This window comes from Chiloscyllium plagiosum, unplaced genomic scaffold (genome assembly GCF_037043375.1).
Source record: "Chiloscyllium plagiosum isolate Xiang-an unplaced genomic scaffold, Cpla_swu_hap1 HiC_scaffold_3, whole genome shotgun sequence".
Taxonomy (NCBI): domain Eukaryota; kingdom Metazoa; phylum Chordata; class Chondrichthyes; order Orectolobiformes; family Hemiscylliidae; genus Chiloscyllium; species Chiloscyllium plagiosum.
This window is the reverse complement of record NW_028270141.1, coordinates 124707361-124734997: the sequence shown is the minus strand read 5'-3', so window position 1 is coordinate 124734997 and position 27637 is coordinate 124707361. Positions and strand designations below refer to the sequence as shown.

At 47.1% G+C, this 27637-nt stretch overlaps 1 protein-coding gene across 2 annotated transcripts in view; it reads left to right on the top strand.

Annotated features, from left to right (window-relative positions):
• The window catches only part of LOC148151308 (EH domain-containing protein 3-like), a 53911-nt gene that overhangs the window by 15618 nt on the left and 10656 nt on the right, over positions 1-27637 (top strand). The window contains exon 2 of one of the 2 annotated variants that reach the window (XR_015754420.1): positions 22785-22990. The exons of the other annotated variant lie outside the window; for it this stretch is intronic. The gene's annotated coding sequence lies outside the window, so the exon portion shown is untranslated. The remainder of the gene's footprint in view (positions 1-22784; positions 22991-27637) is intronic. 2 annotated transcript variants of the gene reach the window in all.

Sequence of the window (27637 nt, the reverse complement as noted above, 5' to 3'; positions counted from 1 at the left end):
GTTTGTAGTGGAGGTCCAGTGGTAGTTTGGCGCAGTGGACAAAGGAGGTACTGTGGTAGTTTGGTGGCTGTCTCAACCTGTCCAACCACTTCACCAACTCTCGCCCTCACAACGCGCAGCCCTCCACGTCCTTTGCTTCATCCCCAACCTCACTATCAAACCAGTGACAAAGGGAGTGCAGTGGTAGTTTGGTACACTGACCTCTACACCGCTGACGCCAGGTGCCAACTCGAAGACACCACCTCCTACCACCCCCTCGACCATGACCTTACCCCCCATCACCAAACAATCATCTCCCAGACCACATGCAACCTCATCACCTCAGGGGATCTCTCACCCACAGCTTCCAACCTCCTAGTTCAGGAACCATGCACTGCCCGATTTTTACCTCCTACCCAAGACCCACAAGCCTGCCCACCTCGGCCGACCCATCGTCTCAGCCTGCTCCTGCCCCATCAAATTCATCTCCACCTACCTCCAATATTGTCCTATTTCCACCCCCCTCCCCGGTCCACCCACGCCCTCCACCACCTCCAACCTCTAAGACTTCCATTTCCCTGGCCTCCAACACCTCATCTTCACCACGGACATCTAGTCCCTCGACACCTCCATCCGCCATGACCAGGGCTTCCAAGCCCTCCGTTTCTTCCTCTCCCGAAGTCCCCACCAGTACCCTTCCACTGACACTCTTATTCATTTAGCTTAACTGGTCCTCCCCCTCAACAATTTCTCCTTCCAATCCTCCCACTTTATCCTGACGAAAAGGGTAGCTTTGGACACCTGCATGGGCCCCAGCTATGCTTGTCTCTTTATTGGCTACGTTGGACAGTCCATCTTCCGGAGTTGCACCAGCACCACTTTTTCTTCTGCTACATTGACTGCATCAGCACCACCTTGTGCTCCCATGAGGTGGTCAAACAGTTCATCAACTTCACCAACACATTCCACCCGACCTTAAATTCACCTGGACCATCTCTGATACCTTCCTCCCCTTCCTAGACCTCTCCATCTCCATCCACAAGGACCGACTCAACAGTGACATTTTTCACAAATCCACCGACTCCCACAGGTACCTGCATTACATCTCCTCATTCTACATCCTGCAAAAATGCTATCCTGTATTCGCAATTCTTCTGCCTCCGCCGCATCTGCTCCCAGGAGGACCGGTTCCTCCACAAAACACACCAGATGGCTTCCTTCTTTAAAGACCGAAATTTCCCCTCCAACACATCTCATTCACGTTCTGCATCTCTGTCCTCGAACCCCACCCCTCCAACCTCAAAACGACAGAACACCCCCCGGTCCTCACCTTCCACCCCACTAACCTCCACATAAATCACATCATCCACTGACATTTCTGCCACTGACAAATGGACACCACCACCAGGGATATAGTTCCCTCCCCATTCCTATCTGCTTTCCACAAAGACCATTCCCTCCGTGACTACTTGGTCAGGTCCATGCCCCCCCAACAAGCTGCCCTCCCCTCCTGGCTCCTTCCCCTGCCACCGCAGGAATTGCAAAACCTGCGCCCGCATCTCTCTCACCACTCCAACCTCCATCCAAGGCCCCAAAGGAGCCTTCCACATCCATCAAAGTTTCACCTGCACTTCCTGTCATTTATTGTATCCGTTGCTCCCGATGCGGTCTCCACTACGTTGCGAGAAGGTGTCCAGTTTCCCCAGAGTGCTTCAGAGAACATCTCTGGGACACCCGCACCAATCAACCCCACCACCCTGTGGTCGATCATTTAAACTCCCCCTCCCATTCTACCGAGGACATGCAGATCCTGGGCCCCCATCACCACTCGCTCACCACCCTACACTTGGAGGAAGAACGCGTTATCTTCCACCTCAGGACCCTTCAACCCCAGGGCATCAATGTGGACTTCAATTTCCTTATTTCTCTCTTTTTCTCCCCCCCACCCCAGTTCCAACCTTCCAGCTCAGCACCGCCCTCATGACTTGTCCCACCTGTCAATCTTCCTTCCCACCTATCTGTTCCAACCTATCATCTTTACTCCTGCCTTCATCTACCCATTATGCTCTCAATTACCTTCTCCCCAGCCCCACTCCCCTCCCACTTTTCTGTTCACCCACTAGGCTCCCAGCCTCATTCCTGATGAAAGGCTCTGACCCGAAACATCGATTTTCCTGCTCCTCGGATGCTGCCTGGCCTGCTGTGCTTTTCCAGCAACACACTCTCAACTCTGATCTCTAGCATCTGCAGCCCTCACTGACTCCTAGAGGATATATGGGAACACCACCACCTTCAAGTTCCCATCCAATTCTGTCACCATCCTGACTTGCAGACATGTTAGTTTCTTCAATGTGAGTCAGAATCCTGGTATTCCCTCTCTCATGGTGTGGGTCAACCCAAAGCAGGTGGACTGCAGTGGTTTAGAAAGGCAGTTCATCACCACCTTCTCAAGGGCAACTAGGGTCAGGCAATAAATGCTGGCCAGCCAGCGACATCCACACCCCACAAATTAATTTTAAAAAAGATTATGCGAGCAGGAATGATGCCTGTAGCACCTACGGGTTGTAGGGCAGATTTAAGGTGGACTAATGAGACAGTGCCTCCTTGGGCAATAAATGAACATTTATTTAACGTTTGCCGGCAAAGGGCCAAATAATTCACTGGGTGCTGGCTCAGGGCACTAGCACCTGTGTATAACATCATTTTGGAATATATCACCAAGAACAATGTGTCAGCAAACTTTAAGAATAGCATCTCATTTTCCATTTGGTGACCCTGCAGTCTTAACACAAAATTGCTGTTTGTGTTAATTGGTGTTGTGTTAATGATTCCTGTTTTCCTGTCATCAAAGCTTGGCAATGTGTTACATAGAGCCAAAAATATTGGGGTATTTAGAGTGTAATGACACTAACTGTCATAATGTAGCATCATATGCCAGTTAACTTGCTTACTTGCCACCAGGTGGCGGGATTCCCAGTGGATGTCTCTTTGCTCGTGTCCTTTCTCTTTCCCTCAGGAACCGGGGGTGGAAGGTGTTTTATGCAGCAGTCCCTTATAACAACAGATTGCAGTGATTCACAGATTCCCAACACAATTGCTTATTTTGTGGTGCTGTAAAGTCTGTGGATCATGTATATATTGGTTGTGGGTGTTTGCACTCCCTTTTCAATTACTTGGTCCAGGCAGTAGGCTGTGAGGGGGCTTGTCACTGCCAACTGCCTGCCCCTCATCCACAGTTATCTTTGAACCTGGTTCTCTTTGGAGGTGTCCACCCACACCAATGCTCTTGATGCCTTTAGGGTGTAGTGGGCACTGTGGGTGGTGGAGTGCTTTATTTCCCCTGCCAACTTATTTTCATTTAGTTCTCTCCTGAACTGCCCTCCTCTCCTCTCACCAATTCAACTTTTGATGGAATCATTGCTCTTATCAGGCTTTGCTCATTCATGTTTCACTACACATGTGGATGTTTTCCTGGTGGTGGAGAATAAAGAATAAAGTCTTCACACAATGGTGTCTTGTTGCCTGTGTCAGTAAGCATATTTAAAAAAAAGAGAAAAACATTCTTCAGTTCTCCCTTTATTTAAAGATACTCCACAGAGAAACTGTGTGTCAGTACCTCATTTTTCAAAATATGTTTCTTTGCTCTTCAGGTCAAAAGATCAAAAGTTGAAGAGGTGAGGCATATATATCCTCACACATGGTCCCGATTCTTCGGGTAATGGCCAAAGCATGCAATCCAGCTCTCTTAAAACTTCTTGAGCTAGAGACAGACATCACCAAGAGAAAGTTCTCAGTTAATCTATTTCATTGGCACTTTTTCTTTTTTCTTGAAATATCCCACTTACCTACACTTTTGGTGGTTATTCATATTCCATGTTGTGTCATTTTCCAACTACCAGTGATTGAAAATATTCCCATAATACTCTTAAAACAGGAATCAAATATTCATGTTTTATCCGAGACTTTAAACCAGGAACATGCAAGAACCTGTTACGGTTGGGAATCTCAGGATTCTAAAGGTCGGTTGATAAATTTCTTCAGACATTTCAGTTTTAAAATATTTCAGAACGTTGCTCATAGATTTAGATCACTGAACTGCTTAAACTTCATGTAATTTCCCCACTGAGTGCTTGCCGAGCACAATTTATCACTTTATTTATCAATCCAAATTTCAGAAACAATTCCCAGGCTTGGTGGTTTCACATGTTTTTTGTTAGATCAGTGTCCTGAGTGATCGGAGTCCGTTTTAGGTTCTCCCCTTCATGAACACTTTGTCTCAGAAGATAACACATGTCTTGGCTTGTCAAGGACAAGTCTCTCAAAGGCAAATCCAGGTAGGATGTCTGTAAATTTCCATTAATACACATCTAGCAATATGAAAGGTGTCTGGGCAAATTGAAAGGAAGCTGCCAGCAGAAAGAGTTGAACTCCTTGCAGGACTGAGATAGGGGGTGGGGCCCAAGTCGCTCTGTGATGTTGTAATTTAATTTTGTTCAGGAAAGCTGTTAAAATCTGCTGTTCATTTCAAACTGACCTTGTGAATTTGATAGTTATTTCTTTGGATTTTACGATTTGTTTTCAATTGTCTCCAATCGTTTTAGTATTTTTAAGATCACCTTCACAGCAGAAGCATTTATCTTTCGCCTTGATGTTTTGTATGTTTGTCTTAAACATTTTTGAAAAGCTGAGTTCATTTTGATATTTGCCGATTGATTGTTTATCTGTATTTTGAGAACAACCTGGGGTTGTAAAGCACAAAAACTTGTTGCAAAATCGAATCATAAAACACAGTTCATGCCATTTCAGAAGATTTGAAATTCACGATTAAATCAGTTTTGAATCTCTCATGTAGTATGAACATGATCCCTGATCTCCTGCTCCTCGGATGCTGTATTCCTTTAGTGCTTTTCCAGCACCACTCTAATCTTGACTCTAACCTCCAGCATCTGCAGTCCTCACTTTCACAGTATATGAACAACACTCTAATTTTCAGTGAGCCCTCTTTAACTATCGGGTGAGTTCCCACCTTCGTGCAGTGTAGTGAGGTATACAGCTGATTCAGTATACGGGGTGTCCCTGTCTACTGCCCATTTTTTTTCAGCTATTTTATACCTTATCCTCATCGACACCTGCTGCAGCCACTGACTCGCAGTTTCTTCTTGTATTAGTATAAACTCATCTACACAACTGTAAATATAAAGTGGTGATGATCACTTCCCCTTTCTGATCTTTTTCCTTCTTTGGAACCATCCATATACATTTTCCTCCAGTGGTGTGGTGCCCTGTGAATTGAACCCACCTCTCAACATTGCCTTTGTCAATTTTGACTGCTGTTCTGCTGTAAACCTGGTGATGGAGCTCTCTGACATTCAATCAAATTCTCCTCATTCACTCCCAGATTGCCATTTTTTTTTTAAAAGCCCCCTGAGAATATTGTTCCCCACTAAAGATGTGATTTTAACCACTGACAGAGGCATTGCGACAATGACTCCTCTTGTGAGATCTGTCAGCACAGGTGTGGTATGATGTAGGAAGGAGAAGCTCAGTTAAATGTTAGGCTTTAATGTTTTGAAATTATTTTCCCCGGTAAAAATGGCAGAATAGAGTATTCAACCCCTTGAAACTGTCCCTCAATTCCCTCTGGACTGTCCAAGTGTCACTCTTGCTCTCACTCCTATCTCTTCACCATTTCCTGCTTCAGGCTTCTCTTCCCCTTCCCCAGTTGTAATCTCTCCCAGACCTTTCCCGAGACAACTTTCCCAATGCCTCAGCCCCTCCAGTCTCAGGTAGCATCCTTTGTCGTACCTACTACAGCGTGTTTAAATTCTTGCATTCAGCAAAATAACTAACTGTAAGTTGGCGCTTATGGACAGTAATACTTATTTATTAACATAGTTAACATTAGAACAATAAAGTATCCTGTAAACTAACTGAAAACATACGAACTATATTCTGCTTTTAACTTTGTATGATCATATACCACCACACGAGAACATGGCCAGGCTTGTGGTGATGTCGTTGTTTCTTCCGATGGTCTTAGTGGTGTGTTCTCTTTCGGTGGTTATTCTCGAATGCCCTGAAGGGGGTTTGTGGTGATTCTTATCCTTCCAAGTCTTTGTGCCGTTTTGGGAGGGTTTTGAGGATCTGTCAATGGATCGATCAGGTTCAATTGCCCTGATCAATCAGACCCAACCAGGTGCTGGCACATTGGGTGTCCATTATGGTAGGTGCTGGGTACATGTAACCTTCTCCAATAAGGGTGCTAGGTGCCTCTGTGTCTAGCAAATGATTCATTGCTACAGATGGTCCTAAAGGCAACATTCCGTCGTCCCAATCAAGTGCAACTTCACGTGTGTATTGCAGGGTCTGCAGCTGTCAAGTTTGTTTGCAAACCATCTGTAGGCAGCTGCAGCCTGACTGGATTCTGCAGCATGTGGATTAGCACAATCACTGTAGTCATGACTGGGTTCTATTTCCCAGCATGCTTTAATCATTTTCCATCTTTTGTAATTCCATGGTAAGTTTATTATTGTCCAAAAAGACAATGCAGTCGGGGAGATAACTGAGATGCAGACTACTAGACTAGATGGGATTGAGGTGCATAAGGAAGAGGCATTAGCAATTCTGAAAAGTGTAAAAAAAAAAGGTGAAGTCCCCTGGGCGGAATGGGTTTATCCAAGGATTTCCTGGGAAGCCAGGGAGGAGATTGCTGAGCCTTTGGCTTTGATCTTTATGTTGTCATTGTCTACAGGAATAGTACCAGAAGACCTGGAGGAGAACAAATGTTCCCTTGTTCAAGGAGGGGAGTAGAGACGATCCTGGAAATTATAGACCTGTGAACCTTACTTCGGTTGTGGGTAAAGTGTTGGAAAGGGTTATAAGCGATAGGATTTAGAATCGTCTAGAAAAGGAAGAATTGATTAGGGATAGTCAAGGCAGTTTTGTGAAGGGTGGGTCATGCCTCACAAACCTTTATTGAGTTCTTTGAGAAGGTGACCATACACTGGGATGAGGATAAAGCAGTTGATGTTTATATGGAGTTCAGTAAGGCATTTGATAAGGTTCCCCACAGTAGGCTATTGCACAAAAAGGAGAGGCATGGGATTGAGGTTGATTTAGCAGTTTGGATCAGAAATTGGTTTGCTGAAAGAAGACAGAGGATGGTGGTTGATGGAAACTTTGCATCCTAGAATTCAGTTTCTAGTGGAGTACCGCAAGGATCCGTTTTGGGTCCACTGTTTGTCATTTATATAAATGACCTAAATGAGAGCATAAAAGGATGAGTTAGTAAATTTTCAGGTGACACTAAGGTTGGTGGCGTTGTGGATTGTGACGAAGGTTGTTGTAGGTTACAGAGAGACATAGATAAGCTGCAGAGCTGGGCTGAGAGGTGGCAAATGGAGTTTAATGTGGAAAAGTGTGAGGTTATTCACTTTGGAAGGAGGAACAGAAATGCAGAGCGCTGGGCTAATGGTAAGATTCTTGGTAGTGTATGTGATCACAGAGATCCGTGTCCAGGTGCATCAATCCTTGAAAGTTGCCTCCCAGGTTGAGAGGGTTGTTAAGAAGGCATATGGTGTGTTAGCTTTTCTTGGTAGAGGGATTGAATTTCAGAAACATGAGATCAAGCTGAGCTGTACAAAACTCTGGTGCAGCCACATTTGGAGTATTGCACACAGTTCTGGTCACCGCATTATAGGATGTAGAAGCTTTGGAAAGGGTTCAGAGGGTACTTAGGAAAATGTTGCCTGGTATGGAAGGAAGGCCTTACGAGGAAAGGCTGAGGGACTTGGCTGTTTTTGTTAGGGAGAAGAAAGTTGAGAGGTGACTTAATAGAGACATGTAAGATAATCAGTGGGTTAGATAGGTTAGACAGTGAGAGCCTTTTTCCTCAGATGGTGGTGGCTCGCATGAGGGGGCGTAACTTTAAATTGAGTTGTGATAGACATAGGACAGATCTCAGAGGTAGTTTCTTGACTGAGAGTAGGAGGGGCGTGCATAAGATTGCCCGCAACAGTAGACTCGCCAACTTTAAGGGCATTTAAATGGTCATTGGATAGGCATTTGGACAAGAATGGAATAGTGTAGGTTAGATGGGCTTCAGATTAGTTCCACAGGTTGGCGCAACATCAAGGACCGAAGGGCCCCTACTGCGCTGTAACGTTCTATGTTCAACGTAAATTCATTATTTCAGGTGGTCCATCAGGCCACAGGTTCTTCTCTTGATCCTGAATGTGAAATGTGATGAATCACATAATAAAAGTTAAAAATCACACAACACCAGGTTATAGTCCAGCAGGTTTTTTTGAAAGCACTAGCTCTCGGAGCGCTGCTCCTTCATCAGCTAGCTGTGGAGCAGGATCATTAGGCACCGAGCTTATAGCAACACCTTAGTGTCCTGCAACTGAAATGATATATTGAACAAACCTAGATTGCTATCAAGTCTTTCATCTTTTAGAATGGGTTGCAGGTTTCGGTTCATTATTATGTAAATCCCAGAACAACTTAAATCGCCTTCTCTGGAGCGTTGGAGGCTGAGGGGTGACCGTATAGAAGTTTATAAAATCATTAGGGGCAAGGATAGGATAAATAGACAAAGTCTTCCCCCTGGGGTGGGGAGTCTTGAACTAGAGGGCATATGTTTAGGGTGAGAGGGGAATGATATAAAAGAGATCTAAGGGGCAACTTTTTTATGCAGCGGGTGGTACGTGTATGGAATAAGCTGCCAGAGGAAGTGGTGGAGGCTCGTACAATTGCAACATTTAAAAGGCATCTGGATGGGTATATGAATAACAAGGGTTTGGAGAGATATTGGCTTGATGCTGGCAGGTGGGACTAGATTGGGTTGGGATAGCTGGTCGGCATGGATGAGTTGGATTGTTCTGTACATCATGACAACTGTGAATGCCACCATGACAGATAAAGTTTGAATTTAATGAAACAAGTCTGTGGAATTAAGGGTCTATCCAGAGTTGGGGCTGAGGGGATTCCATTGAGCTGAGTTACACAGTGGTTAGTACAGCTGCCTTACAACACCAGGGACCCGCGTTCAATTCCATCCTCAGGCGACTGTCTGTCTGTGTGGAGCTTGCATGGTCTTCCTGTGCCTGTATGGGTTCACACCAAGTGCTGAGGTTTCCTCCCACTGTCCAAAGATATGCAGGTTAGGGGGATTGGTCATGGTCAGTGCAGGGATAGGGTAGGTGACTGGGTTTGGGTGAGGTGTTCTTCATAGCTAGTTGTTGACTAGTTGGGCTGAATGGCCTGTTTTCACAATGTGAGGATTCAATGATTTCATGACCTACTCTGCTGTTTGACCATGGACAGACCATCATTTACTCACTGAGTAGTAGATTAGGTCAGTGTGGGTGCTGACTGCCCAGTGACTGGAATATCTCACAAAGATCCTGTTTGTGTCCTTCTTTCCTCCCCTGGGATTACAGGGCTGAGTGATCCTCTCCTTCAAAACTACTCCCACTGACATCCTGCTCCTGACACAGCTTTTCACTGGTGCTGCCTATCACTATGGTACAGACTCTCACTGGGTCAGCATTGCCCTGTCACAAACTCTCTCCATTAGTTACTGTTTCTGGCGAACAGTATAGCTACAATCTTAATTCTATTTGTACCTGTTTACAGGGATTAGGGGCTAAGGAGAGAAAGCAGGAGAATTAGGGTTGAGAAACTATCAGCCATGACGGAATGGCAGAGTAGGTTCAGTGGGCAGAATGGTTGAATTGTGCTGCTATGTCTATCGTGTCCCAATGTACATTATATACTTGGAATGAGAATGTGTTGTAATGATATTAAGAAAGTCAGGAAAGCAAATTGGGGAAATTATGGCCACGTGCATGCAACTGTCAGAACAAAAGATGGAGGAAGAAAATTTATTCACTTTCTTTTGACATTGAAGAAAAGTGGAAAGGAAAAGGTCGGGATCTACAGAGGGGTGGGCCTGACATCAGTGGTGGGCAGAATCTTGGAGGGGATTCTGAGGGACAGGATTTAAACCTGTTTGGAAAAGTAAGGACTGATTAGGGAGAGTTTGTGTACGTGGTACATTGTGTCTCGCTAACATGATTGAGTGATGAGGATTGATAAAGGCAGAGTGATGGATGTGGTCTTTCTGGACTTCAGTGAGGCATTTGACAACAGTTCCCTATCATAGACTGGTTAGCAAGATAAGATCGCATAGAATACAGGGAGAACTAGCAATTTGGACACTTGACTGACTCGAAGGTTGGAGACAGAAGGTGATAGTAGAGGGTGGCTTTGCAGAAGGAAGTCTGGGACCACTGGTTTGCCGCAGGGATTGGTGCTCTGCCCACTGCCTTTTATAAATGATTTGAATGTGAATATAGGAGGTATGTTTAGTAGGTTTGCAAATGACACCAAAATGGGTGGTGTAGTGGACAGCAAAGGTTACTTCAGGGTAAAATGGAATCTTCAATTGATGGGCTGAGAAGTGGCAGATCGAGTTTAATTTAGAGAACATTGAGGTGCTGCATTTTGTTAGTACAAATCAAGGCAGAACTCATATACCTTAATGGTAAGGTCTTTGGGTAACTCCTGAAGAAGGGCTTATGCCCGAAACGTCGATTCTCCTGTTCCTTGGATGCTGCCTGACCTGCGCTTTTCCAGCAACACATTTTCAGCTCTGATCTCCAGCATCTGCAGTCCTCACTTTCTCCTCTTTGGGTAACTTGCCAAACAAAGAGGCGTTGGAGTGCAGGTTCATTTTTCCTTGTAAGTGGAGTTGCAAGTAGACAGGGTAGTCAACAAGGCATTTGGTACGCTTGCCTTTATTGTTCAGTGCATTGAGCATTGGAGTTGGGAAATCCTGTTGCAGCTGTACAGGACATTTAGTAGGCCACTTTTGGAATATTGCCTTAAAATCTGGTCTCCCCGCTATAGGAATGATGTTGTGAAACTTGAAATGGTTCAGCTAGATTTACATGGATGTTGCCACGGTTGAAGGTTTGAGTGATTGGGAGAGGCTGAACATGCTGCGGCTATTTTCCCGGGAGCATCAGAGGCTGGGTCGACCGGTGAGGGAACCTTTTAGACGTTTACAAAATCATGAAGCACATGGATAGGCTGAATAGTTAGCGGAGTGGAGTCCAAAACTAGAGTGCATAGGTTTAAGGTGAGAGGGAAAATGTTTAAAAGGGATCCAAGAAGCAACTTTTCCATGCACAGCATGGTGTGTGTATGGAATTAAGAGGAGGCTGATACAGTTGCAACATTCAAAAGGCATCTGGATGGGTATATGAATAGGAAGGGTTTAGAGGGAAATGGGCCAAATGCTGGCAAATGGGATTAGATTAATTTCAGATATTAAGTCCACATGGATGAGTTGGACTGAAGGGTCTGTTTCTGAATTGTACATCTTGATGACTGCCTCTATTTCATTTCTCAAAGTATTCCAAATTCAAACAAAAACATTCCCCTTGGAATTTGTTGCTTCCCTGGAACTACTTCTGTGATCAATCTTGCTCTGAACTGAATATTTACGACTTCATGAATTTTTCATGATACAATTCCTTTAGCTTCACCTCGTCTTCCCTTGTCAGTTCCTGTTGGGTACAACTATTTACTCACGACCTTCACAAAGGCTCCGAAGAAAACTAAAAATTCCCTTGGCCTGTCTTGCACATTTACAGGCCTTGACAGTCTATTGTGTCCTTTGAACTGTGAGGAAGCTCCCATTTTTATTTGCAATATCTTTAAAACCAGCTGCTTCCAGCAACTTAATCAGCACATAGGTTGGGCAAATCAAATTAGCCACAATGCCATAGAGGAGAAATTCCTGGCATGTATATGGGATGGTTTTCTTGACCAAATATGTGGAGGAATCAACTAGAAAGCAGGCCATCTTAGACTGGTTACTGTGTAATGAGACTGGAATCATTGCGTGGAGAAAGTGAGGTCTGCAGATGCTGGAGATCAAAGTTGAAACTTTATTGCTGGAACAGCACAGCAGGTCAGGCAGCATCCAGGGAACAGGAGATTCGACGTTTCGGGCACAGGCCCTTCTTCAGGAATGAGCAGAGAGTGTTCAGCAGGAGAAGATAAAAGGTAGGGAGGAGGGACTTGGAGAGGGGCGTTGGAAATTTGATAGGTGGAAAGAGGTCAAGGTGAGGGTGATAGGTCGGAGTAGGATGGAGGCGGAGAGGTCAAGAAGAAGACTGCAGGTCAGGAAGGCGGTGCCGGGCTGGAGGGATCCGGCTGAGACAAGGTGGGGGGAGGGGGGATGAAGAAACTGGTGAAGTCCAAGTTCATCCCCTGCGGTTGGAGGGTTCCCAGTCGGAAGATAAGACGCTCCTCCTCCGACCGTCGGGTTGTTGTGGTTTGGCGGTGGATGAGTCCAATGACCTGCATATCCTCGGTGGAGTGGGAGGGGGAGTTGAAATGCTGTGCCACAGGTTGGTTGGGTTGGTTCGTCCGGGTGGCCCAGAGGTGCTCTCTGAATCGCTCCGCAAGTAGGCGGCCTGTCTCCCCAATATAGAGGAGGCCACACCGGCTGCAGCGGATGCAGTAGATGATGTGGGTGGAGGTGCAGGTGAATCTGTGGCGGATATGGAAGTTTCCCTTGGGGCCTTGGAGAGAAGTGAGGGGGGAGGTGTGGGCGCAAGTGTTGCACCTCCTGCGGTTGCAAGGGAAGGTGCCGGGAGTGGAGGTTGGGTCGGTGGGGGGTGTGGATCTGACAAGGGAGTCGCGGAGGGAGTGGTCTCTACGGAAAGCTGATAGGGGAGGGGAGGGAAATATATCCTTGGTGCTGGGGTCTGTTTGGAGGTGGCGGAAGTGACGGCGGATGATGCGCTGTACATGGAGATTGGTGGGGTGGTAGGTGAGGACCAGTGGGGTTCTGTCCTGGTGGCGGTTGGAGGGGCAGGGCTCAAGGGCGGAGGAGCGGGAAGTGGAGGAGATGCGGTGGAGGGCACCGTCGACCACGTCGGGGGGGAAATTGCGGTCCTTGAAGAAGGAGGCCATCTGTGTTGTACGTATTTTGAACTGGTCCTCCTGGGAGCAGATGCGGCGGAGACGAAGGAATTGGGAGAATGGGATGGCGTTTTTACAGGGGGCAGGATGGGAGGAGGTGTAGTCCAGGTAGCTGTGGGAGTCGGTTGGTTTGTAGTAGATGTCCGTGTTGATTCGGTCGCCTGAGATAGAAACAGAAAGGTCTAGGAAGGGGAGGGAGGAGTCCGAGACTGTCCAGGTGAATTTGAGGTCTGGGTGGAAGGTGTTAGTGTAGTGGATGAACTGTTCAACCTCCTCGTGGGAGCACGAGGTAGCGCCGATACAGTCATCAATGTAGCGAAGAAAAAGATGGGGGGTGGGGCCAGTGTAGTTGCGGAAGATGGATTGTTCCACATACCCTACGAAGAGGCAGGCATAGCTGGGGCCCATGCGGGTGCCCATGGCTACTCCTTTTGTTTGGAGAAAGTGGGAGGATTGGAAAGAAAAGTTGTTCAGGGTGAGGACCAGTTCGGTCAGTCGAAGGAGGGTGTCGGTGGAAGGGTACTGGGTGGTACGGCGGGAAAGGAAGAAGCGGAGTGCTTTGAGTCCTTCGTGATGGGGGATGGAGGTGTACAGGGACTGGATGTCCATGGTGAAGATGAGGCGTTGGGGACCGGGGAAGCGGAAATCCTGGAGGAGGTGGAGGGCGTGGGTGGTGTCACGAACGTAGGTGGGGAGTTCTTGGACTAATGGGGACAGGACCGTGTCGAGGTATGCCGAGATGAGTTCGGTTGGGCAGGAGCAGGCTGAGACGATGGGTCGTCCGGGGCAGTCAGGTTTGTGGATTTTGGGCAGGAGGTAGAAACGGGCGGTGCGGGGTTGTGGGACTATGAGGTTGGAGGCGGTGGATGGGAGGTCCCCTGAGGTGATGAGGTTATGGACGGTCTGGGAGATGATGGTTTGGTGGTGGGGGGTGGGGTCATGGTCAAGGGGACGGTAGGAGGAGGTATCTGCGAGCTGGCGTTTGGCCTCAGCGGTGTAAAGGTCAGTGCGCCAAACTACTACTGCGCCTCCCTTGTCAGCTGGTTTGATGGTGAGGTTGGGGTTGGAACGGAGGGAGTGGAGGGCTGCGCGTTCCGAGGGTGAGAGGTTGGAGTGGGTGGGAGGGGTGGGGGAGTTCAAGTGGCGGTTAATATCGCGGCGGCAGTTTGCTATGAAGAGGTCGAGGGCAGGTAGGAGGCCAGCACGGGGTGTCCAGGTGGACGGGGTGTGTTGGAGGTGGGAGAAGGGGTCGTCAGAGGGTGGGCGAGAGTCTTGATTGAAGAAGAAGGCACGGAGGCGAAGGCGGCGGAAGAATTGTTCGATGTCACTCCGTGTATTGAATTCATTGACCCGAGAACGTGTGGGAACGAAGGTGAGACCTCTGCTGAGGACTGATCTTTCATCCTCAGAGAGGGGCAAGTCTGGAGGGATGGTGAACACACGGCAGGGCTGGGAGCTAGGACCTGGTGTGGGACTGGAGCTGGATGCGGAGGCGGGGTTAGGCCTGGGGGCGGGGACAGAGGTCGGCGTGGGGGCGGAGTTGGACATGGTGATGGAGACCGGCGGGGGGGGGCGGGGTTAGGCGCGGTGAAGGAACTCGGCCGGGGGGCGGAGTTAGACGCGGTGACGGAACGCGGCGTGGGGGCGGGGTTAGGCGCGGTGACGGAACTCGGCCGGGGGGCGGGGTTAGGCGCGGTGACGGAACTCGGCCGGGGGGCGGGGTTAGGCATGGTGGCGGAACGCGGCGGGGGGGTGGGGTTAGGCGTGGTGACGGAACACGGCTGGGGGGCGGGGTTAGGCGTGGTGACGGAACGCGGCGGGGGGGGCGGAGACACATGCGGCGATGTGGTCCAAATGTAGATTGCTGACGTCACTGGGGGCGGAAGTAGCTGCGGCGACCACGGAGACAGAGTTCTTCCCCATAGCCGCGGAGGTCGCCAATCTGTTGGTGATTGTCTTCATGACGATCGCAGAGCAGGTTGTCTGTGCGGCGATCCCGGAGGCGGTTGTTTGGGCCGCGATCATGAAGGTTGCGAGGTCGGTGGGGGCGGAAGTGACGTCATCGTCTGCGGCTATTGCCGCGGGCGCTGTAGCGGCCGCGTGTGTAATGGTGCCGGATGGTTTCGGAGGCCGATGGAAGTTTCTGGAACGGTTGAGGAATCCGGAGTTTGGGGGTAAGTGCATGAAAGTTTTTGGTACTTACTGCCTTTAATTTCCGAAATGGCTAGAAAGAACTGTTTGTTCAGTCTATGGATTCTTCTGTAAATGAAGAACAGTAGAGGTCCTTTACAGGTCTGTGAGAGAGTTGTCCTGAGCTGGGGTAGGTCGAGTTGCAGGGAATGTAGGTACCGGCGCATGGCTGCAAGCGTGGAGCGGAGGATCCGGAGGGAGGTCCGTTGCTGGAGGCTGCGGATTTGTTGCAGGTACTGGTAGTCCTGGTTGGGTCCAAATTGTGTTGGTCGGAAGGTGATCTGGAGTCCATGGGGGATCAGTCGGTTCCGTAGGCAGGTGCTGAGAAAGGAGATATGGCTGTGGTAACGAGTCTGCTTCAGAATGTGGCTGAAGAGCTTCTGTGCAGAGGAGATGACCTGGGGTGTGCAGTGAGAGAGGGACTCACTGAAATCTTTGTAGAGAGAGGCAGAGAGCTTCTTCAAGGAAGGCATCCTTGTAAGAGGATTCGCAGTAGGTTGAAATTTTCGAGGAGAAAGTGAGGTCTGCAGATGCTGGAGATCAAAGTTGAAACTTTATTGCTGGAACAGCACAGCAGGTCAGGCAGCATCCAGGGAACAGGAGATTCGACGTTTCGGGCACAGGTCCTTCTTCAGGAATGAGCAGAGAGTGTTCAGCAGGAGAAGATACAAGGTAGGGAGGAGGGACTTGGAGGAGGGGAGTTGGAAATGTGATAGGTGGAAAGAGGTCAAGGTGAGGGTGATAGGTCGGAGTAGGATGGAGGCGGAGAGGTCAAGAAGAAGACTGCAGGTCAGGAAGGCGGTGCCGGGCTGGAGGGATCCAGCTGAGACAAGGTGGGGGGAGGGGGGATGAAGAAACTGGTGAAGTCCAAGTTCATCCCCTGCGGTTGGAGGGTTCCCAGTCGGAAGATAAGACGCTCCTCCTCCGACCGTCGGGTTGTTGTGGTTTGGCGGTGGATGAGTCCAATGACCTGCATATCCTCGGTGGAGTGGGAGGGGGAGTTGAAATGCTGTGCCACAGGTTGGTTGGGTTGGTTCGTCCGGGTGGCCCAGAGGTGCTCTCTGAATCGCTCCGCAAGTAGGCGGCCTGTCTCCCCAATATAGAGGAGGCCACACCGGCTGCAGCGGATGCAGTAGATGATGTGGGTGGAGGTGCAGGTGAATCTGTGGCGGATATGGAAGTTTCCCTTGGGGCCTTGGAGAGAAGTGAGGGGGGAGGTGTGGGCGCAAGTGTTGCACCTCCTGCGGTTGCAAGGGAAGGTGCCGGGAGTGGAGGTTGGGTCGGTGGGGGGTGTGGATCTGACAAGGGAGTCGCGGAGGGAGTGGTCTCTACGGAAAGCTGATAGGGGAGGGGAGGGAAATATATCCTTGGTGCTGGGGTCTGTTTGGAGGTGGCGGAAGTGACGGCGGATGATGCGCTGTACATGGAGATTGGTGGGGTGGTAGGTGAGGACCAGTGGGGTTCTGTCCTGGTGGCGGTTGGAGGGGCAGGGCTCAAGGGCGGAGGAGCGGGAAGTGGAGGAGATGCGGTGGAGGGCACCGTCGACCACGTCGGGGGGGAAATTGCGGTCCTTGAAGAAGGAGGCCATCTGTGTTGTACGTATTTTGAACTGGTCCTCCTGGGAGCAGATGCGGCGGAGACGAAGGAATTGGGAGAATGGGATGGCGTTTTTACAGGGGGCAGGATGGGAGGAGGTGTAGTCCAGGTAGCTGTGGGAGTCGGTTGGTTTGTAGTAGATGTCCGTGTTGATTCGGTCGCCTGAGATAGAAACAGAAAGGTCTAGGAAGGGGAGGGAGGAGTCCGAGACTGTCCAGGTGAATTTGAGGTCGGGGTGGAAGGTGTTAGTGTAGTGGATGAACTGTTCAACCTCCTCGTGGGAGCACGAGGTAGCGCCGATACAGTCATCAATGTAGCGAAGAAAAAGATGGGGGGTGGGGCCAGTGTAGTTGCGGAAGATGGATTGTTCCACATACCCTACGAAGAATGTTCCAAGTATTTGGACCATTCCGTATTACCTGTCCTTTATGGAGACATTTGCAAAGAGAAACACCTTTGACCTCAAGTCGAGAATACGTTGTGATCTCGAGACCCTGAGGGAATAAGAGAAGGTAAATCCTGTCACGTGGTTCCCTGAGCAGACTGTCAAAGTCACTCCAACCAAAATTTTCCAACAAGCTTCAAGACATTGCTTGACTGGTGATGAGAAGAACACTACCTGTGAGATCCTTCATGTATGCCCTGTTGGTCTGTGGAACTGCACACTGCTCTCGAAGTGGGGTGGATAGGGGTAGAGACTGTCACACATCTTCTGGAATGTGCCTTTTACAAAGGAAGGCTGGAGAAAGATGCAGTGGCTGTGTCAAGGTTCGTCCCGAGCAGCTCTGACACAGAGCTCTGTGCTATGGTCTGCTCCCCGGGACACAAACCGAGATAGACATTGACTGTGCCTGGAGAACCATCAACTCAGTGAAAGAAGCTGTTCGGTCTGCCTGAAACTTGTTAGTCAGGGTCAACTCCTTGTTCTGTAAGACCGAGTTTTGCAGACTGGCACATTCCAAGGTCCAGGACTACGTGCTGAGGGACACACTAAAGCTTGGGGCAGCTGCTGCCAAGGCGCAGTGGAGAAAGAGCACTGTCTGAGGTCTTCCTGCTGAAGTTAAATAGGAGTCCATTGCAGGAGGGTCTGGTACTGTAATGTGAATACCTCAAATGCATGTGAATATAGTCCTATATGTGTCAGAGATGCCTTTGGTTTGTTATAATGGAATCAAACTCCAATGTTTCTTTGTTTCCTTGATATGATACTGTACAGAACTGAACTGCGTTTGTGACAATGTGTATATATGCAAAGATATTTTTATGAATAAAGTATATTCATGAAATGGAAAAAATGAGTCTTTCTGAATCCTGCTTCCTCAATGGTGAACACAGAGTTAAATAATCCCCTCAATGGGGCTGTTCTCTACTGACTGGGGTCTTCAGATTCTTTCTTTATTTTTCAGATAATGAAGCAGTTCATGATTACACACAGCAATTCAGAGCGGGACAACTTTGATACCTGGATGGCAAGTGAAATCCATGCTGTAAAAGTGCCAGGCAGTGACCATGTCTGATCATATTAACACTGTTAGGTCCAAGTTTCAAATTCCTGGTCATTCTCATTGACCAGAAACTGAACTTGACCATCCAAATCAATACTGTTTCTATCAGGCCAGATTAGAGATTGTGCACTGACTCACCCTTTGCACAAACAAACCTTGGTAAAACTTACAATTCTAGTGTGTAAATGGAATATTCCCAATTTCGTGGATGGGTGCATTCCCAACAACATTCCAGAAAGTAGACACAACAGTTCACAATAAGCCAATCTCCTTGACCGGAATCCCATGTATTATCTTCAGTACTCTGTTCCATCAGAGGCAGGAATGTTGTTCTGTCAATCTGTACTTGCTACAGGATGCAGTGAGGTACTGCAGCTTCTTCAGCTGTTTGTCCTCATTCACACTCAAAGGACAAATGCAGCAGGTAGATGGGAACACTTATCATTTCCAAGTTTCCCTCTGAGACATTACTCTCCATTGTGTCACCATCACTGGCTTCATATCCTAGAACAACTACCTTAACAATGCTAGTGTATAGACACCACACAGACCACAGCGATTCAAACAGATGACTCACTACCATCTTTGGGCATCAAGGAATGGGCAATAAAAACTAATCTTGCCAGAATCCTCAACACCCCAAGAGGCAACAACAAACACTGTGTATGCAATGTGAAATGACTAAACCAAATATGTTTCTGTTCAAGTTTTTTCCAACTTAATTTTTCAACGTGAACGACCACCACTTTTAAAGTGGAGCTCATTGCTCTGAAATGCAGATCTTGTAGATGTATGGACGTACAATTGGAATTTAGTTTCAGGTCTGCCTTTTGAGTCTAATTTTACTTCAGTGAATATTGGGTGGTCCAGATTAGAGTGGTGCTGGAAAGGCACAGCAGTTCAGGCAGCATCCGAGGAGCAGGAAAATCAACGTTTCGGGCAAAAGCCTTTCATCAGGATTAGAGGACTCCAAACAGGTGACTCACCACCATCTTTGGTTTTTATTGTCCATTCCTTGATGCCCAATCTTGTCAGAATCTCCAACACCCCAAGAGGAAACAACAAACACTGTGTATGCAATGTGAAATGACTAAACCAAATATGTTGGCCAACATTTACAACATCGCTGTTCATGAGAAAGATACTGAACTAACTCTATTACTTTGCACTAAGAGGAATATCAATTGGCCCCTTTTCTCAATAGTATCTCAATGGTGATGGAATATTTTAATGTTGAGTCATGAGATATGTAGAAAAATATTGAGACTTAAAGGGGCTCCATCCATACCTGGACCATTCAAGTCTCTGAATTTGACTAAATGCAGATTTTACAACATGAAACGCAAAATGTACCTGTCATTTTCCCAGGCTCTTTACTCCCTGGAACTGTGACAAATCTTGTGGTAAATCCTGAACCAAGCAGGAACAAGGTGGTGGGTGGGAGAGTGATACCACATGGCATGAGGATGCCACACCACATTAGATTGGAGGGAATGATCCCTGGCATCGGGAACGTGGTCCAGGAAAAGGTCTTGGAGAGATTGCAACTAGGGAAGGGGAAGAGAAGCCTGGAGCAGGGAATGTGAAGAGATGGGAGTGGGAACTGGAGTGACATTTGGACAGACCACAGGATGGGAATAGTCTCAAGGGGTTGAAAGTCTATTTCTGCATTTTTGTAGAGCAGAAACTTCAAAACATTAAAATCAACATGAGGCTGGACTTCTCCGAACCGAGAAGCTAAATCACATCAGGTTTGTGCTGACAGATCTCACGAGAGGAGTCTCTGTCTCAATGCCTCCGTCAGTGGCTATAATCGTATCTGGGGAGAATATTGTTAGGAGGATGAATGAGGAAAAGGTTTTGTTTGAATATCAGAGTGCTCCAACACCAGGTTTACAGCAGAACAACAGTCAAAATTGACAAAGGGAATGCTGAGAGATTGGTCCAACCCACAGGGCACCACATTCCCAGAGGAAAATGTTCATGGAAGAACGATAAAGATCACAAAGGGGAAGTCATCATCACCACTTTATATTTACAGTTGTGTAGATGAGTTAATACTAACACAAGACGAAACTGTGAGTCAGTTGCTGCAGCATGTGTCAATGAGGATAAGGTAGAAACACCTGAAAACTAGGCAGTAGACAAGGTAGAAACACCTGAAAACTAGGCAGTAGACAAGAACACAACTGTATATTGAATCACAATTGTGCACTTCACTACACTGTATGAAGGTGGGAACTCACCCGATAGTTAAAGACAGTAGGGGAAGTTATTTAATTAGGGCAGGGGGAATTACAATGCTATTCAGCAGGAACTGTGGAGCATAAATTGGGAACAGATGTTTCTCGGAAATACACAACAAAAATGTGGAGATTGTTTCTTGGAGCACTTGCTGCAAGTGCTGGATTGGGAGGGATGGTCAGGTGAAGGAATCTTTGATAACAAGAGATGTGGAACATCTAGTCAAAAGGAAGGAGGAAACTTATTTAAGTTTGAGGAAGCAAGGATCAGACAGGGCTGTGCTGAAAATGTGTTGCTGGAAAAGCGCAGCAGGTCAGGCAGCATCTAAGGAGCAGGAGAATTGACGTTTCGGGCATGAGCCCTTCTTCAGGAATGTAGAGGGCTGTAGAGAGTTACAAGGTAGCCAGGAAGGAACTGAAGAATGGACTTAAGAGAGCTAGAAGTGGGGGGGCATGAAAATGCCTTAGCGGGTAGAATTAAGGAAAACTGCAAGGCGTTTTACACTTCTGTGAGGAACAAGAGGATGGCCAGAGAGAGGATTGTGCCGATCTGGGATAGTGGAGAGAACTTGTGTCTGGAGTCAGAAGAGGTAGGGGAGGTCCTTAATGAATACTTTGCTTCCATGTTCACTACTGAGAGGGATCTTGACGTTTCTGAGGTCAGTGTGACACAGGTTGATGTTAAGAAAGAGAATGTGCTGGAAATTTTGAAAAACACGAGGATAAATAAGTCCTCTGGGCCAGACGGGATATACCCAAGTTTTATACAGGATGTGAGGGAAGAGATTGCTGCTCCTTTGGCGATGATGTCTGTGTCCTCACGATCCACTGGCCAGATGTTTAGAGGGTGGCAAATGTTATTCCCTTGTTCAACAAAGGGAATAAGGATAATCCTGTAGAACCATCTCGTCAATATTCCACAAATTCCTTTCCTTATGATCCACTACCAACCTGATTTTCCCAGTCCACCTGCATATTGAAATCCCCCAGGATCGCTGTAACATGGCCTTTCTTACACCAGGAAATAGAAAAGGCATGTATCTTGTGCCCCGCATCCTGACTGTTGTTTGGTGGCCTGTACATAACTCCCTCATTTTTCACCTTTGCAGTTCTTCAGTTCTACCCATGCAGATTCAACACCATCTGACCCTACTTAGTTCTTTATTATTGATTTAATTTCATTTTTTTTATTAATGCCCCCACTCCCCTCTGCCCACCAGCCTGTTTTTTTCTACAGCATGTATATCCTTGGATATTTAGCTCCAACTGCTGTTCCACTACAGCCACGTCTCTGTGATGCCCTCCACATCACACCATCAAGGGCCAAAGGGCCTGTACTGCGCTGTATTTTTTCTATACCTGCCAATTTCAATCTGCCCTATAAGCTCATTTACCTTATTTTGTGCACATTCAGCTACAATACCTTCGGTGCTGGATTGACTGTCCCTCTGCGCGTTGTTATTCACTTATCCAATGTGCTTGAAGAACAAAGGTGGATTAATGCAAGTAGGTTTTACGTAGGAATTGGAATGACATTTTTCTGGAAGGTTCTGTTACCTTTGTATGTATTGAACAATGAGATGTGATAATTCTAAAACTTTTCTGTCTTCCTCAAACTACACATTGTATTAACCAAAAAGTTCTGTGCATAATTCTGATCTCATTAGCGAGAGAAAGATATACCCTTATACCTTGTTTCCTGTGAATGCAGTGACTGGTCATTAGACAGATTATGTATATGTGCCCACATTGGGAATTTGACCAATTTTAATTTCCTATCTCATAAATCCTGCAATCCTGTTTATAAACACTGCCCTGTACTGGCAGTCAATAATTTCAACCTTAACCAAAAATGTGGCATTTATTCTTCTTTCAAAATTATTTAGTGCATTAACATCAACGTTGGGTCGGAAATTCTGATCTTTTGAGAGTCAGTGGCTGTCACCAACACAACTTTCCCCATTCCCCCGACCCAAAGCACTCCTGACATGACCCTGTCAGACCAGACAAACCCCCTCCACCTGACACCCATGATCCAGCTGGACCTGAAACTCCCTCAGCTCCCCACCAACCCCAGGAGTCTGCAGAATCTTCAAACACACTTTCCCACACTGTCCAATGATGTCATTGCACTGACCTGAATTCACTCTTGGGTACGATGAGCAAAAATACGGATGTCATCCACTACTATAACTGAAGTGAGACTTCTTTACTCTTTTGAAGGAACGCTCACCAGACCTGAAACATTAACTCTCTTTCCTCTCCCCAGATGCTTTTGAGACTTACTGAACTTTTCCAGCAATTTCCTGGCCTTTTACCTGTCTGGGAGCAGCGGGAGACAGATTGGAGGTGACGTGGAGACCCGGAGGGTGCCAGGAAGATAAGGACTTAGTATATATTTGGACAGCGGCTCAACCCAAGATACTACATGCCCACCCCCCTCCTCTAACCAGATGAAGAAGACTGTAAGATAAGGTTTTTACTTTTTTCTCTTTCTTTTCTTCCATATATTTAAGTGCATTGATTGGTTTTAGTTAGTTGATATAAAGCTAAGACTTACAATGGCAGGGGACCTCAGACCCGTGACATGTGCCTTTTGCTTGATGTGGGAGCTCAGGAACGTGGCTGACATTCCTGACTCTTACACTTGCAAGAAGTATGTCCAGCTGCAGCTCTTGTTTGACTGCATGATGGCTCTGGAGCTGCGGATGGACTCACTGTGGAGCATCTGCAATGCTGAGGAGGTCGCGGAGAGCATATTTTGCGAACTGGTCACACCACCGTTTAGAATTGCTGAGGGAGACAGTGAATAGGTGACCAAAAGGCAGAAAAAGAGTAGGAAGGCAGTGCAGGTGTCCCCTGCAGTCATCTCCCTCCAAAACAGGTATACCGATTTGGATACTGTTGGGGGAGATGGCTCACCAGGAGAGAGCAGCAGTTGCCAGATCATGTCACCGTGGCGGGCACTGCAGTTTAGTGCAAGAAAATGACTCCTAGGGCTATAGTCATAGGGGATTCTATTGTAAGGGGAGTAGATAGGCGGTTCTGTAGCCAAAAATGGGACTCCTGGATGGTATGTTGCCTCCCAGGTGCTCGGGTCAGGGATGTCACCGATTGGCTGCAGAGCATTTTAAAAGGGGAGGGTGAACAGCTAGTTGTCTTGGTGCATATAGGCACCAATGATATAAGTAAAAAATTAGATGAAGTCCTGAAAGCAGAATTCAGGGAACTAGGAAAGAAGTTAAAAAGGAGGACCTCAAAGGTAGTGATCTCGGGATTACGACCGGTGCCACGTGCTAGCCAGCGTAGAAATGAAAGAACATGTGGCTTGAGGGATGGTGTAGGAGGGAGGGGTGTCATTACAACACATTCTCATTGCAAGTAATTAATGTACATTGGGACACCATAGACATAGCAGCACAATTCAACCATTCTGCCCATCGAGTCTACTCTGCCATTCGGTCATGGCTGATAGTTTCCCAACCCTAATTCTCCTGCTTTCTCCCCTCAGCCCCGAATCCCTGTAAACAGGTACAAATAGAATTAAGATTGTAGTTATGCTGTTCACCAGAAACAGTAATTAATGGAGAGCAAATGCCAGGGCAACGCTGACCCAGTGAGAGTCTGTGCCAGGGCAGTGCTGACCCAGTGAGAGTCTCAGGGCAACGCTGACCCAGTGAGAGTCTGTGCCACAGTGATAGCCTTTCACTGGTGTACAGCCTGTGTCAGAAGAAGGATGTCAGTGGGAGTAGTTTTGAAGGTGAGGGTCACTCAGCCACTCTCAGTAATCCCAGGGGAGGAGAGAAGGATGTTTGTGAGATATTCCAGTCACTGGGCTGTCAGCACCCACACCGACCTCATCTACTACTCAGTGAGTAAACAATGGTCTGTCCATAGTCAGAGAGCAGAATAGCTCATAGAATCATTGAATCCCCACAGTGTGAAAACAAGCCATTCAGCCCATTAGTCCACACCAACCCACTGAAGGATATGCCACCCAGACCATTCCCCTACCTTATCCTTGCATTACCCATTACTGCTTTCCTGGGTTTTCAGAGTTCCCAGGAGCCAGCACACAGAGAGTTAATGATTTCTGAATCCATTGCAAAGTCAGAACAAAGAGAAATTTCCATAATTAATCAGCTGGATTGTATCTCCAAGACACCATGTTCCTACTGGAAGCGAAACTGTGTTCAAAATCATCTTCATGAAAGAGTACATAAAGATTGTAGCTCAGTGTTCAAACTGCAGATCCACCTGAAGGTGCTGAGGAGTCAGTCAGTGCATTCACCAGTGATCTGAGAGAACACCAAGATGCTGAGAATCTTCTTAACTGTGTCTGTCCTCTTTGGACATCAAATTGCTACATATGACACAGAGCAGGAGGTGATCGACCTCTGTACTCATGTTGACTGTCTAGAGCCAGGACAAGTCATCTAGGACAAGGTCAGTACAGCTGAGAGTTTCCTCTCTTCTGTCGTGTTTGTACCAGTGGAGATTGTTTCATGCTGTTTTTATTCCATAACCTGCAGTGCACCGACAGTGCATATCCCAACCTGAACCATGAGACTGGACTGAAATTACTCCTCGGACCTCATTAACACTTTCTACATGAGCTGCCATCGCCTGCTTGGCTCCTACTGCCAGCTTGTGCAGTAAGAAGAATATCAGGGCTTCCATCTCCAGCAGCAGGTGAAGGGAAGTGTCAGTGTGCTCACAGAGAAGGGGGATGGTGGGGATCAATGCAAGGACTGTAGAGTCAGGGAGCTCTCCTACTGCTCCTGTCTTCACTCAATCTAACCCTGTTTTTGAAAAGCATGATCACAGGCTGAAGGTCTGTGCCGGGTTTCAACCCAGGTCCCCAGAACCTGACCTGGGCTCTGGATTAATAGCCTTGTGATAAATCCCATGAGGACATCACCTGCCCCAATTCAGCAGGGTGTAAGTAATGATGTTTTTATCCTTTCATTCAGTGAAGGTGTCCCTGGCCTGGCTGCTATTTAATGCCCATCCCTCATTCCCCAATGCATTTCTCTGTTTAAATAATGTATTAAAACATACACAGCGATACACAACACAGGGACATATGGTCATTAACGTTGGCTCAATGTAGAAGGATTTCAATAAATTCTCTAAATGTTGTAATTGAAAACCCAAAGGGAAGGAGCAAGGTGAGTCAACCAGGACAACATGAAAGATGAGAGAGTGAGAGAGAAAGGGAATGAATCAGGAAATGCTGCTGTCAGGAATCCCATTAAAAACTCCAAACTCTGTTTCAAGTTTTGTCAGAGTCACAGAGATGTATATCACAGAAACAGACCCTTCAGTCCAACTCGTCCATGCCCACCAGGTATCCTCTATAAATGTCTTCCCATTTGCCAGCATTCTGGGAAGCTGGGGAAGTGATTGCTGGGCCCCTTGCTGAGATATTTGTATCATTGATAGTCACAGGTGAGGTGCCAGAAGACTGGAGGTTGGCTAATATGGTGCCACTATTTAACAAAGTAGTAAGGAGAAGCCAGGGAACTATAGACCTGTGAGCCTGACGTCGGTGATGGGCAAGTTTTTGGATGGGATCCAGAGGGGACAGGATTTACATGTATTTGGAAAGGCAAGGACTGATTCGGGGCAATCAACATGGCTTTGTCCATGGGAAATCATGTCTCACAAACTTGATTGAGTTTTTTGAAGAAGTAACAGAGAGGATTAATGAGGGAAGAGTGGTAGACGTGATCTATATGGACTTCAGTAAGGCATTTGACATGGTTCCCCATGGAAGATTGGTTAGCAAGGTTAGATCTCATGGAATACAGGGAGAACGAGCCATTTGGAGACAGAACTGGCTCGAAGGTAAAAGACAGATGGTTGTATTGGAGGGTTGTTTATCAGACTGGAGACCTGTGACCAGTGGAGTGCCACAAGGATCGATGCTGGATCTACTGCTTTTCGACATTTATATAAATGATTTGGATATGAACATAGGAGGTATACTTAGTAAGTTTGCAGGTTACACCAACATTTGAAGTGTAGTGGACAGCGAAGAAGGTTACCTCAGATTACAGCGGGATCTTGATCAGATTGGCCAATGGGCTGAGAAGTGGGCAGATAGAGTTTAATTCAGATAAATGCGAGGTGCTGGATTTTGGGAGAGCAAATTTTAGCAGGACTTATATACTTAATGGTAAGGTCCTAGGGAGTGTTGCTGAACAAAGTGACCTTAGAGTGCAGGTTCATAGCTCCTTGAAAGTGGAGTCACAGGTAGATAGGATAATGAAGAAGGAATTTGGTATGCTTTCCTTTCTTGGTCAGAGCATTGAGTGTTTGAGTTGGGAAATCATGTTGCAGCTGTACAGGACGTTGGTTAGGCCACTTTTGGAATATTGTGTGCAATTTTGGTCTCCTTCCTATCAGAAGGATGTTGTAAAACTTGAAAGGGTTCAGAAGAGATTTATAAGGATGTTGCCACGGTTGGAGGATTTGAGCTATAAGAAAGACTGAATAGGCTGGGGCTGTTTTCCCTGGAGCGTCAAAGGCTGAGGGCTGATCTCATAGAGGTTTATAAAATCATGAGGGGTATGGATAGGATAAATAAACAAAGTATTTTTCCTTGGAGTGGGAGAGTCCAGAACTAGAGGTCATAGGTTTAGGATGAGAGGAGGAAGATATAAAAGAGACCTAAGGGGCAACTTGTTCATGCAGACAGTGGTGCGTGTATGGAATTTGCTGCCAGAGGAAGTGGTGGAGGCTCGTACAATTTCAGCATTTAAAAGGTATCTGGATGGCTATATGAATAGGAAAGGTTTAGACGGATATGGGCGAAATGCTGGCAAATGGGACTAGATTAGGTTGGGATATCTGGTCGGCATGGACGAGTTGGACCAAAGGGTCGGTTTCCGTGCTGTACATCTCTATGCCTCCATGACTCTATTTAGCCCATGTTGTCAATGAAGAGTCAGTGTATATTAGTAGATTTTCCTTTTCCTAGGAAGAGAGCATGTCGATTCCTCACGTCAGATCCAAGATAACATTAAAGACACGTAACTCTTCAGTGGCCACATTTCAACAGTTAAAGCAAGGGCCAGCCATTTGTCACTGGGGGTTTTGCTGTCTTGTTGCCAGTCT